Genomic DNA, 6295 nt, shown 5'->3' with positions numbered 1-6295 from the left:
GGTTTAAAATGCAGGGGATGACAGCCTGGAATCACAGAAACCAAAGAACTCTCCTTCAGTAATTAGAAGCATCCTTTTCAGGCCTTGGAACTACTGTCAAACTGCTTCCTCCTGAGTTCCCGCTCTGCCTTTGGTTCCTCTAAAGCATGTCTTCCATGAGACAACAGGACAAAAGAACAATCATTGGCTGCTTGATATCACTCCCAAAAAAGGGTAGTGGGTTTGCTATGAACAGCATGGAGACTAAATCATATGGGGGCAACAATATCTAGACAAAAAATATAAGATCTTTTTTATGAAAGGAAAATCCAAAGCATGCCCACTTAGACTAAGTGAACAAGCCTACCTTGAATATTTTTTCCTGCCTTGATTCTTGGCTTTTTCTTCTGGATGTCTTTTATGGTCATAAATCTGATTCACTTGTACCACATCACCCCAGGAAAACAGTTTTATTTCACTTACAAGTCTAAACACAAAGAGATTAAAAAATATATAAAGATTGGGTTGGTATTCACAGGTCTAAAATTAGGAAATCTTGGCTTAAGACTTGGTGCTTGGCAAAATTTAAGTTTCTGTGAGGCTAATCACTGTTCAGGCTTAGATTGAGCTAATTTTTATTTCTAAAAAAATAAAATAAAATAAAGCCAGGTGTGTAAATGTTTGTGGCAGGCCACTTGAATTTTTCAAAAGAATATTCCGGAAAAAAAATGTGTGACTCACTGGTGGACTTAAAACAAACTCTGCAAACTATGCCACACTGATTATGTGACTCAGGTGAGATCAATTATAACCTCAGCTCTAAACCAAGACATAAAGTAGATTCCTCACGGAGGTCAAACCCCTGTCATTTAACTAGGAAGGAGAGAGCTTGAACAGGATGATGGGTAAGATCTGCCCCATCTGCTGAGGTATCCAGCAAACCTAAGAAAGGCTCCCCATGTATGAAAGTGTGTAGAAGCAAGAATAACACCAATGGACAGAGCCAATGTATGTGAAAACCCATGACTGAGGGTCCATCCATCCATGGTAAGGGTTCAATGAATATAACTGTCTCAGAATCTGTTCCAAACATAAAAGGCATCACTAAATACTGATCTTGTTCGTGGTCTTATAGGATTCCATCAGTTCCTGGACCTCAGTGTTTCAATCTAGCACTTAATGACTTTCTCACTAAGAAAGTTACATGGGGCTAGAAAGGATCAGTCTACTCTAAAACCCACCAAAAGGAGGACTGAGGGAAAAATTTGCTGGATTGAGAAGCCCAAAGCATTTAAGGTGTATGAGATGGAAAATTGAGATCAGGGAATTCAATTCCCTGAACTTTTCTAACATCCCCTCTCTGGGGACTTTCTCAGAGGAGAATAAATCCACTTCCCAATTGTTTCATGCAGAGATTAAGGAACTTATTTTCTAATTGATGCAATTATAAAGCTGGAACTTCTACTTGCCCTTTTATGATTAGACCCTTCTTGTTCTGGCCCCCAACGGTTCTCTCTGCATACTCAAATGAGTTATGGAAGAGAGTGGCACAAATGGCTAAGTGCTGAGCTACTAACAGAAAGGTTAGTGGTTCAAAAGTACCCAGAGGTTTCAGAAGACCTGGTGATCTGCTTCCAAGATATCACAGCCATAACAAAAAGAAAATTCTATGGCATGCATTCTGTGCTACAGCATGTAGGGTCACCATGATTCAGAAAATACTTGACCAAAACTGGTTTTTTGGTTTGGATTCAACCCAGTACTAAGAGGAAGAGAGAGTCTATGTGATTAATCTGCCGTAAAAAATTTAGAAATTTCATTATAATCTTAAATTTGTACATTTATCTTTAACTGAGCAAATAACTATATACATTTTGATTTATATCTTAAAAATTTAGTATAACAAGCAAAAAGTACAGCTGCAGAAACATGTAATTGCTTATTTAATCCCCATGACAAAAAGTTAAATAAAAGTTCACTTAAAATGCAAAAAATAAATAAATAAATACTATTACGGCCTGGTGTAGGAGGAGGACCACTGGTAGGGTCACTACAAGTGAGTGCACTGGGTGACACCAACCTTCCTGTTGTTGTTTTTGTTAAGCCCCATCAAGTTGGCTCTGACTCATAATGACCCGTGTACAACAGAAAGAAACACTGCCTGGGCAAGGGCCATCCTCACAGTCCTTGCCATACTTGAGCCCATCGTTGCAGCCACTATGTCAATCTGTCTTGTTGAGAGTCTTCCCCTTTTCCACTAACCCTCACTTTACTTTCCTGATTTTAAACCATGCAGTATCTCCTTGTTCTGTTCACATGACTGCTCTTGGTCTATGTCTATGTGAGCACAATTAAGTGTTCTCGAGTTCACATTCTTTACAATACTATTCATAATTTTCTATGATCCACATGGTCAAATGCTTTTGTATAGCCAATAAAACACAGGAAATATTGTTCTGGTATTCTCTGCTTTTAATCAAGATCTATCTGACATCAACAGTGATATCCTTTGTCTCACATTCTCTTTTCAGTCCAGCTTAAATTTCTGGCAGTTCCCTGTTGATGTACTGCTGCAACTGTTTTCTAATTACCTTCAGTAGAATTTTATTTGTGTGATGTTAATGGTATTCAATAATTTTCATATTATGTTGGATGGTCTTTCTTTGGAATGGCATGAATATGGATCTATTCCATTCAGACGGCCAGGTAGCTGTCCTCCAAATCTCTTCATGTAGATTAGTCAGTGCTTCCAACATTGCATGCATTTGTTGGAACATCTCAACTGGTAGTACATAGGTCCATAGGTTCCTGAAGTCTTGTTTTCTGCCAGTGTCTTCAGCACAACTTGGACTTCTTCATTCAACACCATCTGTTCCCGATCTTATGCTAACTGAAATGGCTGAACGTTGACCAATTATTTTGGGCACAGGGATTGTTCATTCCTTCATCTTCTTTTGCTGCTTCCTACATTGTTCAATATTTAACCATAGAATTCTTCAATACTGCAACCCAAGGCTTGAATTTTCTCTTCAGTTCTTTCTGACCAAGAAATTCTCAGTGTTTTCTTCCCCTTTGGTTTTTTAAATCCAGGTCTTTGCACATTTCATTAAAATACTTTACTCGACCTTCTCAAACCAATCTTTCAAATCTTGTCTTCAGCTCTTTTACTTCATCATTTATTCTATTTTCTCTAGCTACTCTACATTCAAGAGCAAGTTTCTGAGTCTCTTATGACACCCATTTTGGTCTTTTCCTTCGTTCCTGTCTTTTTAATGACTTTTGCTTTCTTCGTGTATGATGTACTTGATGTCATCCCACAGCTCATCTTATCTTCAGTCATTAGCATTCAATGGATCAAATCTATCCTTGAGATGGTCTTTAAATTCAGGTGGAATATACTTGCAATGAATTGCCTGACGTGGCCCTTCTAGCCATTGTCCTCCATTCGGTGATGTATTGTAAATCCTATTATCCATGCCTGTTTGGGGTGGTGTGGTAGTTAAGGTCGGGTGTCAACTTGGCTGGGCAGCTGGTGGTAGTCGTTCCCTATAATGACTGGCAATAGGCTCTGTGGTGGGATTTGCCTCAAGCAACTGAGCAGATGCTGATTGTTAAAGCCATTCACTTGGGTTATTTCTATTGGAGCAACACAGGTGGAATGTATCTTGAGTCCTGCCTTGCTGGAGGGTATAACTCAAATCACCACCCTTAGCTTCCTTGAGGGCATACCTATGAGTCTCTGGGAAGGTTTGCCCTTCTCTTGCTCCGGTTCTGTGTTTTGGCTCATCCTCATCTCACCCCTGGATCTGAGACAGCAGCCGTCATCTGATCTGCTGATCAAGGCTCATCAAACCCCGAGCATTGGGAGGCTCCTCCAGACCCACTCACAGACTTGGGACTTGCCAGCCTGCCAGCCTCCACCACCGCCATGTGAGAGGATCCCTTTGGTGTCTGTGAGTTCTGTGAGGCATTACAGCTAAATACAGAACCCTAAGATAGGGGAGATTACTGGGAGGAGAAGGAGGAGTTAATGTCTGAAATGATGGAGTGGCACAGTAGTTTGGACATTTGGAATATCTTTGACTTCCGCCTCATGGGGACTGCCCTTATCCTGATCTTTCTAAGAGAAATTGTTCAAGCAATAGTCAATGGTGTACTTTGGTTCTCTGGACTTGTTTTAATTTTCTTCACCTTCTGCTTGAACTTGCATATGAGCCATTAATGGTCTGTTTCACAGTGGGTCCCTGGCCTTGTTATGACTGATGAAGAATGTTTCTCTGTTAGGGACATGGGAGACGGTACAGGAAGAATGGGGAAAGGAAGGAAATTAAACTTTTCACATGTGCCTTTCACTTTGTTGATTTTTTAAAAACCTTGTTAAAGTAACTAATGATCTAGGATACTCTGAACACAAAGGTAATGAAAGTAATCCAAAAGAAAAATCTGATAGATTTTACTATATAGAAATGTAAAGCATTCGAACATTGACAACATTGCAAATGAGATTCAAAGCCAGTTAAACATGGAAATATCCTCATTAAAAAAATTGAAGAAATACAAATTAAACGAGACATATATCACATTTGCAAAATATTTTTAACTTTATATTTTAAAATAATTTCTGACATCAAGTGAATTCCAACTCATAGCAACTTCCATTGGTTTTCCAAGGTGGTGAATAACAGGATGAGGAATTTCTGCATACTCTTTATCCATATTCCACAAATGTTAGTATTTTGCTGCATTCTTCTTATCATTCATTCTCTCAACAAATAGACAAAAAAAATTTCTGTAATAGTTAAATTAAACTAAGTGATTAACATGACGCCTCTTTACTGCTACACCCTTCAGTGGGTAATTCCTAAAATCAAAGACAATCTCTGATGTAGTACAGTACAGTTATCAAAATCAGGAAATTAATAATGATGCATCTCTATTATCTATTCTACTGACATTTTGACCCACTAATGCCCTTGATCTAGTCCAAGGAACAATCCCAAATCACATATTGCTTTTAGTTATTACATGTTTCATAATCTCTTCTCTGACTTGGAATCATAAGTAATACTAACTGACCTGGGTTCAAAAACTGAATAAATCATCCATTTATGGGCTGCAGAGGACCACTCAAGGCATTGCTTGCCATTTTTGCCATCAAGGAAATTGATTTTTGTGGTGATTTTGCACAAACTCCTTTAGAGTAAAAATACTAACATTTTGACCTAAGAGGTTAAGTAACTTATCCCATGCCACAAAAGTTACATTTTTAGATATCTGATATTGACCCTATCTTTTCTGACTCCCAACTCTGTACTTCCTTCTAAATTTCACTGTCTCCTGTCAGAATCCAGATCATTCAGACTAGAGAGAGTCAAAAAAGAAATATATATTTGTTAGCTCTGTTTTTGGCCAAATCGTGCAACAACAGAACTTCTGAGAAAAAAAAGAGGGAGGAAAGTACTTATAAAGCTAATGGATGGTGGTTAGAGAGAGTTTAGACAACATTTAAAATATTTACAAGAGGTTACTCTTGGTTCTGCCACTCAAAAAATATTAGATTATTTTTCACTTCTTATTTTTCATTTCTTATTTATACTTCTAAAATCATACTACATATTTAATACATTATCCTTATCAATATTATACTTGTAAGCATTTTTCAGTATCATTATAAACTCCTTAGAAGCATTTCTGATGCTCACACATTACGTCAAGTTGTTGTTGTTGTTGTTATGTGCCGTCGAGTGAGACCTGACTCAGCGACCCCTCCTTGGGTTTCCAAGGCAGTATCACTGTGGAAGTAAATTGCCCTATCTTCTTTCTGAGGAGTGGCTGGTGGGTTTGAACTGCCAGCCTTCTGGTTAGCAGTCAAGTGCCTTAGGCACTACGCTACCAGAGTGTTTCTAGTTTTACAAAGAAAGTCATGATGCTTCAAGTTACTTCTGGATCCCAAGGATAATTTCTAGAGATATATATTACATAAAGAACTAGAGATATTTTAAAGACTTTTGATATGTATTTCCAAAAAGTCACTACCAATTTATATTGTTGACACCAAAATGTAATGCATTACTTATTTCCTCAATCTAGCTAGTAATAGACATCTGGATTTATTTATTTTTGTATGTTTGTTCATTTTGTTTGCTAAATTTCATCTATTTGTGTTTTAATTTGCATTTGATCATTCCTGATGATGAGCAACTTCTTGTATTTTTCTGACCACTATATTATCTCTGTACCAAAAAGAACTGATCGATCTTCATCCATTTCAGGAAGTGGCATATGATCTAGAACCAATGGTAATGAAGGAAGAAGT

This window comes from Orycteropus afer, unplaced genomic scaffold (assembly GCF_000298275.1).
Source record: "Orycteropus afer afer isolate SDZICR_OR568_19922 unplaced genomic scaffold, OryAfe1.0 scaffold00857, whole genome shotgun sequence".
In the NCBI taxonomy this organism is placed as follows: domain Eukaryota; kingdom Metazoa; phylum Chordata; class Mammalia; order Tubulidentata; family Orycteropodidae; genus Orycteropus; species Orycteropus afer.
This window is presented reverse-complemented; position numbering follows the sequence as displayed.